Raw genomic sequence first — 15,163 nt, 5'->3', positions numbered from 1 at the left:
GGGCCTGCACCTTGATCACCGTCCCCCGGACGGTGATACTCGCCCCTCGTGGGGGTCCCTTCCGTGGACCGTGGAAAAGGAGGGCCTCCGTTTTAGATATGGAGACCTTCAGGCCCAGCATTCCCTTACGGTCCACGGTGAGAGCCGTTCCGACCTCGGCAAGGCGAGCCGCCTTCCGAAAGTCCCGCCCAGTCGCCGTGACGAGGGTGTCGTCGGCGTAGCAAAGCACCCCCATCCCGGGAAGGACGGGAGCTCGCAGGAGCCAATCGAAACCGACGTTCTACAGAATTGGGCCGAGAACCGACCCCTGTGGAACGCCGCAGCCTACCCGACGCCGGACCAACCTCCCATCGACCCCTTCCAGAAGACCTCCCTGTCCTGGAGGTACGCCTCCAGCAGCCTCCTCAGATAGGTCGGCACCCCATGGTATCGGAGTGCCTCCCTTATCGTCTCGAAAGGGAGACTGTTGAAGGCGTTCGCCACGTCAAGCGACACCGCCAGGACGACCTGCCCTCGGGCCAACGCTTCCATCGTCCGAGTCTTCAGGGCGTCCAGGGCGTCGACCGTCGACCGGCCCGCCCTGAACCCGAACTGAGCCTCTGAAAGACCCGGACCGACCTCCTCGAGGTGCTGAACGAGACGGGTTGCGAGGATCTTCTCGAAGAGTTTTCCCGTCTCGTTCAGCAGCACTATTGGCCTGTATGCCGAAGGGGAATCTAGCGGCCGACCTTCCTTCGGCAACAGGCCCAGTTTTCCTTCTTTCCAAGGCTACGGATACTGCCCGCTGCACAGACATTTGTCGAACACCTCCCGAAGCCTTGCCCCTAGGAATTCCAGGGCGTCGCACAGAACACGCCCTGGAACCCCCCGTCCGGACCCGGCGCCGTGTTCTTGGCCCTCAGACGACTGAGGGCCATCTCCATCTCCCGCTCCGTGATCAGTGGTGGAGCCACTGCGTCTTCGATCACGGAGCGGGAGGCCATCTGCGGAGGGACGTGCTCGCCTGGATGGGGACAGAGTTCCCCGACCCGGCGCAGGAGGAGTTCCATCGTCATCGTCTCGGTGACGGGGGCGCCTTGTGTGCGGAACTTTCCGCGTTTCCGGTACGGGCGCCCCCATGGGTCTCGATTGAGACCCGCCAGAAGCTCCTCCCTGGCCTTCTCCTTGGCCTTGCTTATCGCCAGCCTCAGCTCTTTTTTCAGTTGGCGATAAGCGTCCAGCATCTGTCCCTCCAAGTCCGTGTCGAGGCCGTTGCGCCTTCGACAGCGGACGTAGGCCCTCCGCGCCCGACAGCACGTCGCCCAAAGGTCAGCGATTTCGGGCGACCACCAGTAGACGTGCCTCCCTCCTCCCTGCGGAACCCCACCGCTGCACGATGGCGGCCTCCTTTTCCAGCTCTTTATCGACCTGGCCGAGAGACCACCTCGGCAGCGTAGTCGGCACCCTCTGGGGTTCCGCCGGCCTGCGAGAGGTGGAGATCTCGAATCGGATGTATCGGTGATCCGATAGAGTCTCCACCTCTTCCTCCACTCTCCAATTGACGACTCTGCGTGCTACCACAGGGGTGGCGAACGAGACGTCCACCACGGAACCCCCCTGATGGCGCACGCAGGTCTGAACCTGCCCCCTATTGAGAAGGGACAGGTCGGAGAGCAGGGCCCACACCTGGACGGCCCTCCCTCGCGGATTCGTGGCGGGGTTGCCCCAGGCACGAGACTTCGCGTTTAGGTCGCCGAGATCCACTATCGGTTTCGGCGACTGCCTGGCCACCGCAGCTCTGACTAAGCCGAGATAGGTCTCGAACTCAGCCAGGCTGCGGTTTGGGGAGAAGTCCGCCAGGTCTACCTGCCACTCCGCCATGGACTGCAGCAAAAGGTTCTGCGCTCCAGCGGAGTGGTTGACGTTCGTTTGGAGGAAGCTCAGTTGTCCTGGCATTCTTGTGTCGATTGAGCTCCCTCCGTAGCCTGGCGGCTTTCCTCACGCGGGACGGTCCTGGTTCCTTGGACCGCTTTACCCTTCGTGATGGGGGGGTTAATGTCGCGCGCCCCTATCAGGTGCCCGGAGGGCTTCCCGGCCTCCGCGCAGACCGCGCAGCGCAGAGGCGGAGCAGTCACCTGCGCGCGCGATCACCGCGGCAAGTTTCTCCGCGGTGACGGAGTCGTCGAGCCCTGTCACCTTCAGGTCGGCCTTGCTGACTGGCCGGACCACGTTAGCGACCCCGTCAAGCGCGGTGCGGAGCTTCGCCGCCAGCCTATCGGCCTGCTCCGCTTGAGCTCTCGGCAGCTCGAGTGCCCTGGCCCCGGTCGCCGTACGTCGCACCTTCAGGCCGCCGCTAATGCCGAGGTCCTGGAGCTTGACGTTTTTGTTCCGCTCTCTCCAGGACCTGCGCGTAGGTGACCCCCTTCCCTACTGCTTCCGACTGCAATGTTAGAATGACTGCAGTCGAGCGAGGGGTGGCCAGTCTCGGCTTGGCCGCCTGGAGCGTCTTCGGCGCCGCCTTGGCGCCCTGAGTGTCGGTGGAGGGGGCAGACTTGTTCCCTTTCCTGCCCTTCTTCACCATCGTGGACCAGGACGGCTCCTGATTCGATGGTGGTTGCGTCGCTGCCGGTGCGACCGGGGCGCTCGACGGGCCAGCGGTGTGCGCGTTTTTAGTCGTTGCTGGAGCCGCCTTCCTAGGTCTGGCCTGGTTTATGGGTCCCTCGGCCGGGGGGGCCACCGCGTTAGAGACTGGTTTTCTCTGGGAATCTTGCGCAAGAGGAGGTCGCTGCACCCTGGCGGGAGGTAGGCGCTTCTCTAAGCCCGCCAGTTGTGTCTTCATCGCTGCGCCGATGGACGCAGCGGTGAAGTCCTTCAACTCCTCCATCGTGGGAGGAGCGTCTCGCGGGGCGATGCCGGTCTCGTGAGCCGCTGCCACCGTGGCACGCATCTCCGCGTACTCACGGCGGTGGGCCTTCAATTTCGCCTTAAGGCTCTCCACCTCCCTGCGTAGGCGGCCGTTGTCCGCTCGGAGCTTACGAGACTCGTCTGTCTCAGACCGGGACGCCAGAGCCTCCCCTCTAGAGAGGCCGCTGCATCCTTCAACTTCTCAATAAATCCTCCTTTCAGGTTGGAGGATTTAAGTGCGACCTCTCTAATCTGGGCCGCATTTCGGGCCGCCTCCGCGCGGAGCTCCTCAGCACTGAGGAGTGCTGGGTCCGTTATGAGGGGGGTCGGCTCTTCGACCACTGGAACCGGTTCCGACGCCGCAGCTGGAGTCTTTTTAAACGCCCGGCTGCGGATCGACATCTCGAAGGCGAGCTCCCTCGCCTCCTCCTCCTTCTCTTTCAGCTCAGCCCTTTGCATGGCTTGCTCGTTCTTTGCTTTCTTGCCGCGGCGGTCGGCAGCGGATCTCGCCGTATCGGAGCCTGAGTCGGAATCGACGTTGTCGTCAAACCGGACCGAGGCGTCCGATGCTGTCTCCATGTCGGAGTCCATCTATCTTCTATTTAGCAGCCCAATAAAGCAGCTTCCCTCAGGAAGTACGTGGCTGAGGGTGGCTCTAAGGTATCTTTTCTGATCCTCAGAGTCTTATTTTTACCCTCCCTGCCTAGTATATATATATAACAGGGTGGGTGGGCTACCGCAAATTTTATGTTTTCAGCAAATATCTCCGGAACGGAGAGGCCGATCCCGGAGTTTGGGGTGTCGACGGATGCAGGACAGAGGGCCCCACAATCGCGCCGAACAACGGAAAAAGGTAAGTCAACAAATGTGGATGGTAAGGTCAAAAAACGGTAAAAAACAGATGAAAAACAGAAAAATACGAGTGAAATAAAAAATTAAAAGCTACAGAGGGTCCGGGGTGCCGAAACAAGCCGAGTGTATTTTTTTGGGAATTTTAGGCGAACGTTTACGCAAAAAATTTTCAAAAATGTACTTCTAACACCTTCTGTGCCCAAGCCAACCTCACCTGCTCGTGGTACACCCTGCTGATCAACAGACGAGGCTCTGGCGACCCGCCTACACGCATTGGATCAGCGCGGCGGGTTAAGATCCTATCCTCCTAATGAATCCACATAAAGACCAAGGCCCCAAGTTCCCGGCGTCACCAGTTGCAAATCTGGTGTTGCTGACGGGCGCCGGCCGAGCACTGGAGACGGGGGTGCTAAGAATCCGCGGGAGACGTTCCTCCATCAGACGACCCTGGCAGATGGTAACACGGACAACCGACGTGAAGCTCGCTGAGCTGGAAGAAGAAATAAACAAGTTGCACTGAGACATCATAGGATTATCTGAGGTTCGAAGAGAGGGGGAGGACATGATAACCCTCAAGGCCGGAAACTTGTTCTTCTACCGGGAGGACGACCAACAGTCCCAAGGTGGTGTCGGGATCATCGTCCACAAGTCCCTCACTAATAATATCGTTTCCATCGAGAGAGTGTCAAACAGGGTTGCGTTCCTGATACTCAGAATATCTAAAAGATATTTGCTGAGTGTCATACAGGTTTACGCACCGACATCGACACACGTAGATGATGAAGTAGAAGTTATGTATGAGGATATCTCAAAAGCCATAAATAATTCTAAATCGCACTTCACCATCGTTATGGGGGACTTTAACGCCAAAATAGGCGAGAAAAACGGAAATGAGCTGGGTGTGGGGCAATTTGGATATGGAGATCGGAACACGAGGGGCTGGCCGACTTCCTGGAGAAGAAGCAACTCTATATGATGAAATCCTTTTTTCGGAAGCCGCCTCATAGGAAATGGACCTGGATGAGCCCCGACGGCCGAACCAAAAATGAGACAGAATTCATTATGGCCACAAAAAGACAAATTTTCAATTATGTCTCCGTGATTCACAGGGTGAAAACCGGAAGTGATCACCGAATGGTTAGAGGCACATTGAACATAAACATCAAACTCGAAAGGTCTCGCCTAATGAAGTCTACGCTCCGACCAACAGCGGCCCATATCCAAAACCCCGAAAGCTTCCAACTCGAGCTCACAAATCGTTTTGCTGGCCTGGAGTGGACGATATCAATAACAGGTTGGAGGAAACTGTCCACTCGGTAGGGTCTAAGTTTTTTAGGTCACGCCGTAAAGATAGACCTCAAAAACTAAGCGATCAAACTAAGAACCTCATGACTGAACGGCGCTTGATGACGCTGCAGTCCTCAGATGATGCGAAGTCATATAGGCAGCTCAATAGACGGATTTGCCGGTCCTTACAGCGAGATCTTCGAATCTTTAATACTAATTACATTAAAGATACGATTGAGCGGAACAAAGGCTCCAAAGTTTTCGCCAGGGACCTGTCTATTGGGCAAAGCCAGCTGACTAAGCTTAAGAGAGAGGATGGCAGTGTAGCGTCCACGAAGCCAGAGTTACTGAGGGAGATCGAAAGGTTCTATGAACAGCTGTACACCTCGGTCGCCAAACCTGTTAAAAGCTCAGCCGAAGACACTAGAGCGAAACCCACCCGACACTATACCGAAGATATCCCGGATATCATCCTGTGCGAGATTAGGATGGCCCTTGAACAGCTTAAAAACAACAAGGCGCCGGGCGAGGGCGGAATTACATCGGAGCTTCTGAAAGCGGGTGGAACACCGGTACTTGAAGTCCTTCAGAAGCTCTTTAATACTGTCCTGTTTGAGGGTATCACGCCAGAGGTATGGTAAAGAAGCATGGTGATCCTGTTCTTTAAGAAAGGCCATAATGCTCTTCTTAAGAACTATAGGCCTATCTCGCTCCTGAGCCATGTTTACAAGCTGTTTTCGAGAGTTATTACGAATCGTCTCAAACTCAAACTCAAACTCACATTTTCACGCTGCGGCAAATTGTACAGAAGACCGAAGAGTACAATTTGCCACTATGCTTAGCGTTTGTGGACTATGAGAAGGCCTTTGGTTCAATCGAGACGTGGGCAGTGCTGCAGGCTCTACAACGATGTCACATTGACTATCGGTATATCGAAGTGCTAAAGTGTTTGTATAGAAACGCCACCATGTCAGTTCGAGTACAGGATCAGACCACGGAGGCAATTCCATTGCGGAGGGGAGTGAGACAAGGAGATGTAATATGAAAGAAAAGAAGAAAGAAAGAAAACTTTTATTTGGGACAACATGACACTTGGTACAAAATAAAAAGTAAAAATAATAATAAAAAAAATATATAATAATAATTAAGTACTAATAAATTATCATTTACACAAAAAAAAAAGAAATAAAATGAACAATAAAAAAAAAAGTAACGATACAAAAACAAATGTAAAGAAAAAGAACAACTACAATATACGTGACGTGTCCCAAACAGGTATACCATTCAGCAATTCAAAGGTGTGGACACCTAATGCTGATTTTCAATGGTACCCTTTTTTTTATATACCTACTGACGGGCGGTGACCCAATTAAAATACAAATACTAAAATTTAAAATAAAGACAATAGACATTACACATATAATTTATTTATAAGATAAATTGCATACATTAAATAATAATTTATTCATTCAATAAAACTACACGCAAATATATTTATATTTTGTATAAAGCAAAACCAGTTATGGAGAAATAGGATCACTGGGAATGTTATTACAATGCCACGTGCGCCGCGCGCCGGTGGTCGCGTGACGCGTGCATTTTAATTGTATTATAATTATAGTGAATTCAGTGGACACAAAAAGAAAAGTACTCGGTGGACGTAAGAGTTTAAGGTATAAATATATTACATATAATAATAAAGTATGTGAGCTTATATTAAAATAACTAATGAGATACTTTCTTTGATTTCTAGACTACCCAACGATAAAATCAAATAATAAAACCTCATTATTAGCGGCAGTTTTCTCAGCATAACTAACGTATAGTAGTTGGAACAACACCATGCAAGCAGCGGAGCCATACCATTAAGGTAAGATGAAATATAATTAATATTTATATACCTAGGTAAAGAAAATTAAATATTAATGTATGTTATATTTTAGTACTATATTAATATATAATCGAAGATCTATTTGGTTATTGAAAAAAAAAATACAAGTAAAAAAATAAATTAAAAAAAATTACAAGGTAATTAAGCCGATGTCACGCCATAGTTATGTAACTCGAGAACGAAGCCAATTTTTTAAGATTATGTATATGTAATACTTATATATAACTAATATAAACATATATACATAGAAACACATACAACCATATATATAATTATACATATACACAAATACGAATACATATTTATTATTCCGATTCTAACTGTAGATTAAATAAATATTTTTTGTATTTAATATTAAATGTTTTTATGGTCTTTAGGATCCGAAGCGGAGGGGGGATGTTGTTCCAACACCTCGTTGCTGCGTACCGAAAACTGCCGCGGAATGCTGCTGTGCGGTGTGACGGCACATTCAGCATATAAGATGAAGCTCTCGTTTGGTAACTTCTATTACTTTCATTGGCCCAGCTCAGTTTATTATATAGATATATAGGCGTTTTATTTTTAATTACACCAAACAACAAGGTTGCAAAGTGCAGTTGCCTACGGTATTCCATCCTCGCTATTCGGGCGTTGTTGAGGTAAGGGGAAACATGTGCGCGAGGCGGTATTTTGAAACAGTACCTTATACATGCATTTTGTACCCGCTGTATAAGATTTTTGGTGCGTGTGAGTAATCTAGGCCCGATGACCGCATCAGCATAATTAAACTTCGAAAGCACTAAAGTGTCGCATAATTTTATACGCATATCTTTACTTAGCACGTCCCGGATCTGATATAAGACTTTTAACCTGTAAAAGCAATTGCGAGCTGTATTTATAGTGTGCTTTTCGAATGTTAATTGCTCGTCGATCAACAAGCCCAAACTTCGTGCTTCCGTGACTCGGTCTATTCTTTCTCCTTTGATATGCAAGAATGGATTTAGGTCATTAATTAAATTGACATGTTTTTTTGTTCCTAAAATTATATATTTGGTTTTTATCGGATTTAAAATGAGATTATGACAATCTGACCATTCTGAAATACGTTTAAGATCATCATTTAAATTTCGTATAGCCATATTTGCTTCTGAATTTTTGAAAGATATTTGTATATCATCAGCATAAATATGATAATTACAATGTTTTATATTTTCAACTATATCCGCACAGTAAAGCGCAAAGATAATAGGCCCTAATATTGATCCTTGGGGGACGCCTCTGTGAACGGAACAACAATCAGAGAGAGCCCTTGAGCCATCCTCATTTATTACCTCTACAATTTGTTTACGATTTCCTAAATAACTAGAAAACCATTTAATTGCGTTACAGCTGAACCCGTAATATCTCAGTTTTGCTAAAAATAAAGTCCTATTTATTGTGTCAAAGACACGCGAGAAATCTAACAAAACAAGAATCGTACCCTCACCCCTATCCTGTGCACATAACACATTGTCAATCACATCCAATAACGCGGTAGTAGTGCTGTGATGTTTTCGAAACTCGGACTGTCTTGTGGGTAAGATATTGTGAGCCTCTAAGAATCCTGTTAACTGGTTACACACAATTCTCTCCAATATCTTTGAAATACAAGGTAATATGCTTATTGGTCGAAGATCCTTAAATTCACTAACGTTGTCTTTCTTGGGTATAGGTCTCACTAGAGCCGTCTGCCACAAGGTCGGAAATGTGTTTCTTGTAATAGATTTATTTATAACTGTAGTGATATGTGCCAGCGTAGTCGGTAAAGTCAGTAGGAGCATATCCAATGAGATACTGTCTATACCCATAGCATTTGACTTTAAAGAGTGTACCGTTTTTAAGACCTCTAATTCATCGACAGTAACCAACGTGAAAATAGCTGAGCCATATTTATGCATCTCATAATAATCGATTGTCGACGGAGAAACGTAGTTGCTACCAGGAATGTTCAAAAAATGGTTATTTATCGTATTCGGATCATTAAGTTCTTCTGGTATAATATTATTATGCCTTTGTTTTATGTTAACATGCTTTTTTAAGTGACTCCAAAGTATAATTGAGTTTTTGATATTTGAGTTTATATGGAAATTAAAATAAGCCGACTTCTCTCGATAAATTGCTTGAGTGACCTGCGATTTTAAGTCTTTATAATAATTTTTACTTGTTTCCGACCCAGACCTTTTTGCCTTAACGTGTGCCTCATTCCGACGATCCATCAATAATTATGTTATTATTATATATATACTTATACGTTATCCAGGGGTACTGATCTTCCTTAATATAAATCATTTTAATAGGCGCAACTAAGTCAAATACCCACAGCAAATTACTAGTCAATACGGCCACCATGTCGTTTATATCCTCGATATTCTTCACGCTCTGCCAGTTAATTAAATTAAGTGCTTCAGTAAGGTGTTCTAAATTAATATCTTTTAAAGGTCTAAACGCAATAGTTTTTGGTAAGATTTTATTTTTTTAATAGTTATTTCGCAGGATATAAAGGCATGGCCACCGAATTCCGCTACGTGGTCTACTGTAATTTTACCAACCGGAGTATTTGAGCAAATAAGATCAATCATAGTCTCACTATTAGGTGTAAAATGTGTTGGTTCTGTGACATATTGTGTTAAGTCATGAGTTGAAAGGAACAAGTCCAATGCCTGCTTATGATGATCTCGAGTGCCAATATAATTAATATTAAAATCTCCTAATAAGTACAGATTATCATGATAGGGTAAGCTACCTATAGATTCTGTCAAGGCGTCAAAGAAAGTTGTAATATTTCCCCAGGGAGGGCGGTATGCTGTGCCGACAATTATAGTTTTGCTATTTATTTTGATACTTACCCACATTTGTTCCACAAGGGGTGATATCGGATGTACAAGTGTACACACAGATATACCGCGTTTGACGTAAAAACCGACACCCCCACCTCGTGAACGTATTTCTGCTGGCCGTGGTATGTGTCGCAACCGGTAGCCAGGCACAAAAGGAGCTCTTCCCTCCTCTCCCGGGCGCAACCATGTCTCGTTAATTGCTATAACATCTACCTCATGGCGCTCCATAAGCACTATAAACTCGTCGTGATGTGAGCCAAGCGAACCCGGGTTGAACAAACCCAATTTAAGATTTTTATAATTGATCATTTTTTATAGTAAGTAAAAAAATATACAAAGAGATAAAAAATAAATGAGATGCACAAAATATGACCGTTTCATAAAATAATACTAAGCTGTATATAAAAGAATGATGTATATACTTAGAGTTATTCAAATGAACGTAATAGTTAATGTGGAAATATATAAATAATTTTATATAAGTTTTATACAATATTAAATATTTTATCATACTGACCGGGGACACGTCATTGAGGGTTACAAATTGCGTTTCCAAATTACAATAATTTTGATCATTATCCAGCCTTAACAAAAGTATATAGTAAGAGTAGACAAAAATACTAAATATAAACATACCAATAAAGACAAATAAATTAATTTTACCTAGACTATAAACAAACAAGAACAATATTAGAAAATATTCGTAATATAAATAAACAACTTTTATAAAATTGGTTAACTGCCAAATTATTTTAAACCAAAAATCTTACTTATATCACATTCTGTCCGAATGCGTTGTACTGCCGTATCCGTCTCACGTCGCATATATATTCTGCCTTCTCGCGTCCATATGAAGCGCCAACCGTGTCGTTTGCCCTCCTCTCTCGCTTTATAAAACAACAGGCGATTAAAGCGAGTCAGATGCTCATTGATATAGACTCGGGAAGGATCGCCGTCAGTGACGCCTGATGTGTCGGTGCCGCGTCGTACCCGCGCCGCCTTTATGATATCGTCGCGCAGAGACCGCCGCGCCAATCGCACGATCACTGATCGCGCACGCTGACGCTCCTCACTCGACACTAGTGCGCGATGCGGGCCGGCTCGCTCCGCGCTCACAATATCGCAGGAGTCGAGAGCCAGGCCTAATTTCTTCGTGACCGCTAGAGTCAGATGGACAGCATTCTCACCACTCCGTTCCGGCAAACCCGTTATTTGGATGTCATTTATTAGCGACTTTTGTTCACGATCGTTGATGTCTGATTTTAATTGCGCAATGACATTATTTAAATTTTGATCGACAGACCCCGAGTTTTTTTCTTCCAAAGAAGTCAAACGCTCCTCTACGTTGTCGACCCTTTTATTAAATTCGGCCATATTGTCGTTCATTCTCGTTAACTCAACCCTGAACGAAGTTATTTCTCGCGTGACCGTTCTTCTCCTCATTATCAGCCGAACTAGCATCTGTAAATATATCACCCATAGAAGGCGATTCAGTATTTACGACAGACTTGTTCTTATTTTCCGTTCTGCGGCACCCTGGGCACGTCCAGCGCGCGGGGAGGCGGGAGTCGGGGCTAACGTTGACGCACAATCGATGGAATACCGAATTACACTTATTGCACTTTGCGCCATCTGTAGTTGATAAGAACTTGCCGCATTGATTACATTTGTTGGCCATTGTGCGTTTAATGTAGTACGTAGCTTTTCCAACAGGTGTCACTAAATAATATTTTTGTATAAAGTTTATTAGGGAAATGTAGTATTGTAATAATTATGTATAAGGGATAATATATTTCACTATAGTCGGTATAGAGTAATCACAAATACACCAAACCACTAGATTGTACGTTTAATCGAAAGAAGTATACGTTGAATTGTTTTCTTTGTTAGTGGGTAGGTATATACGCATCAGCTGATCCAAACAGCTGATTAACTTTGCACAAAATTCACTGATATTAAAACTTATCAATGTATTTATTACACTTACAGTATGTTTACACACTTAATGTTTTAATAAAGGTTTGTTTTATCAATTTCACTGTGTTTTACTATTTTTGTTTCTATAAAATGTACGAACACACTTGTCACCGCTAAACGTCAAGTAGGTACGTGGTCTAATATCTCCAAAGCTCTTCACCAATGCGATGGAAGATGCCTTTAAACTCCTGGAATGGGAAGAGCTTGGCATCAATATCAATGGCGAATACATCACTCACCTTCGATTTGCCGACGATATCGTAGTCATGGTAGAATCGTTGGAAAACCTCAGCAAAATGCTCCAAGACCTTAATCGTGTTTCCCAACAGGTGGGCCTCAAAATAAGCATGGACAAAACCAAAGTCATGGCCAATTCCCATGTAGCGCCCACCTCAATATCATTGGGAAACTCGATTCTCGAAGTGGTAAAGGACAAGGTCTAGGACAAACGGTCCAACTAGGAAGATCCAACTTCGAGAAAGAGGTTACTCGGCGAATCCAACACGGCTGGGCAGCTTTCGGGAAGTTACGCAGCGTCTTCACGTCCAAAATACCTCAGTGTCTTAAGACAAAAGTGTATGAACAATGCGTGTTACCGGTGATAATCTACGGTGCCGGGACGTGGTCTCTAACTGTGGGCCTTTTAAGAAGGCTCAGAGTCACTCAGCGAGCTATGGAGCGGGCTATGCTCGGCGTTTCTCTACGTGATCGAATCAGGAACGAGGAGATCCGTAGACGAACAAAGGTAACCGACGTAGCGAAGCGAGTCAGCGCGCTGAAGTGGCAATGGGCAGGGCACATTGCTCGAAGGACTGATTGGCGATGGGGCAAAAAAGTTCTCGAGTGGAGACCACGTAATGGCAAGCGCAGCGTAGGGCGTCCCCCCGCGAGATGGATGGACGATCTGGTCAAGTTCGCGGGGTATTGCTGGATGCAGGCCGCTACTCACCGGTCAAGGTGGAAATCATTGGGAGAGGCCTATGTTCAGCAGTAGACGTCCTACGGCTGAGATGATGATGATGATAATGATGATAATATATTATAATATATTGGAATACAAACATAATTAGGATAATATCGAAATAACAAAATAATTTAAGCATAGGTTTGAATTGAGATGAAAGTCACTTCATTTTAAATTAAACTTTATACACAGGAAATAAAAACAATAATTTAAATATAGAATAAATTGTGTTCCCAAATTCATTTTACTTATTAATAGTTGTTCTAAATATGTATAAGTATGTAAAATACTAGCAATAACACACTAAAAACACTTTGTACCTCCGTCCACTACCACGGTTGACAATTGACTAACTCATTGAAACCTTTGTTCACTATTTATAAACTACCCTATACACTACATCCCTTCTTTATTTTAATTTGGCTTAAGCATATAAAAGTAGAGTATTAATTTCAATTACTGTATTCTTTTTAAGTCTTCAATTATAATCATGCTGATTTATATAATCACAAAATCTGAATCTGAAAATCAATCTTCATCACCACTTGCAGAGTTTCTATTATTTTCAGTAACAACACTCCATTCGTCGTTCTCTACTCGCTTGAGATGGATCACATTTCTTCGATATTCTTTTCCCGTTGTATTATTCCTTATTCTTATATCTCTACCAAATCAAATCAAATCAATTTTATTCGAGTAAACTTCACAAAGAAGCGTTTTTGAATCGTCAACAATTAAATACTACCACCGTTTCGGAAAGCAGCTTCTAGCGAGAAGAAACGGCAAGAAACTCGCATAGTTGCTCTTTTGAAATAAACAGATTTACAATTTATTTATTTATTTATATACTCTTTATTGCACACCAAAAATAATAGGAGTAAAACAAAAACAAAGAAAAGAAAAATGTACAATAGGCGTCCTTATCGCTAAAACAGCGATCTCTTCCAGGCAACCTTTGGTAGAGGAGAGAGATAGGATGGTAGGGGTGTACAAATTATTTAATACATAAAAAATAGATACAATAAATATATATACGATACATAAATAAATATTCCATAAATATATAATAATATAATATACATACACATTATAAATATATACATCTACATACTAGAGATACTTACATAATAAATAAAATATTTAATTGCAGTATTTCTTTATGAAGCAAGATAGTGCTCTTTTATCATATTTTTAAAAGAAGTAATAGTTGGTGCACGTCTTGCTTGTAGTGGAAGAGAGTTCCAAAGACGAATTGATTGGACTGTAAATGAATCACTATAAAAAGACGTTGTATGGGGAGGTATTTTTAGCACCAAATTCTCTTCAGAACGAAGATTATGGCTGTGTGAAGAACTAAGAAATTGAAAACGTTCTTTTAGATATGAAGGAGAAGACGGGTTGAACAGGATATAGTACAGAAGTTGAAGGATGTGAGTATTCCTGCGAAGCCGGATTGGGAGCCACTTGAGCTTTTTACGAAATTCAGAAACGTGATCATATTTACGAAGACCAAATATGAATCGGATGCAAAGATTTTGGAGACGCTCAAGTTTATTAAGTTGCTCCTCTTTTAGATCAAGATAACATGCGTCAGCATAATCGAGAATTGGTAGTAGGAGTGAATGTGCTAACATAACTTTGGTAGGGATGGGTAGAAAGTTGCGTAATCTGCGAAGGGAGGCAACAGCTGCAAAATTTTTTTTGCTAACCTCCCTTATCTGTGGTTCCCAAGATAGGTGCTGGTCAAAGGTAATTCCCAAGTTCCTAGCTGTAACACTGAACGGTATGTTAACACCGTTAAAGTGTACAGCCGGGAGATCCAAAAAAGATATGCGTGAAATTAATTTTGAACTACCAATAATCAGCACCTGTGTTTTATTTGGGTTTACTCGTAATTCAAATGCAGTAGACCACTTACAAATATTTAGCAAATCATTATTAACTAAGTGTATAGTTTCATGAAGGTTCGCAATTTTACTTTGTGAATAGATCTGAAGATCATCTGCATACAGGTGATAGAGAGCAGATATGTAAGAAGTGATGGTACTTATAAAGACCGAAAACAAGAGGGGAGACAACACGCCACCTTGTGGAACGCCAGCAGTTAGAGGAGCCCAATCTGAGAAAGAATCTTGAACTCTTATCCGTTGCCGGCGCCCATACAAGTAAGAATGAAACCAGTCAATTACTTTAGGAGATATGTTGAGAGAACACAAAATAGCAAGAAGAATATCAAAGTCTACACAGTGTTGAAAGCATTACTAAAATCTAATAATGTCAACACAGTAACCTGTTGATTATCCATTCCTAATCTAATGTCATCAGTTATTTTGATCAGAGCCGTAGTCGTACTATGACCAGGACGAAAGCCAGATTGTAAAGGATTCAATAGGACATTTTTTGAAAGGTTATTGGTTTAATTGATTGTGAATAAGGCGCTCAAGTACTTTAGAT

At 44.3% G+C, this 15,163-nt stretch overlaps 1 long non-coding RNA gene across 1 annotated transcript; it reads left to right on the top strand.

The window, feature by feature from the left end:
- The first annotated feature begins 6,486 nt into the window (after window positions 1-6,486).
- LOC124542755 lies at window positions 6,487-8,051 on the top strand. The gene is made up of 3 exons (XR_006967378.1): window positions 6,487-6,695; window positions 6,776-6,892; window positions 7,291-8,051. It is a non-coding gene; the product is annotated as an uncharacterized LOC124542755 (long non-coding RNA).
- Window positions 8,052-15,163: the final 7,112 nt, after the last annotated feature.

Source organism: Vanessa cardui, chromosome W, assembly GCF_905220365.1.
Source record: "Vanessa cardui chromosome W, ilVanCard2.1, whole genome shotgun sequence".
In the NCBI taxonomy this organism is placed as follows: Eukaryota; Metazoa; Arthropoda; class Insecta; order Lepidoptera; family Nymphalidae; genus Vanessa; species Vanessa cardui.
The sequence above is the reverse complement of the archived record's forward strand: the minus strand, read 5'-3'. Positions and strand labels throughout refer to the sequence as shown.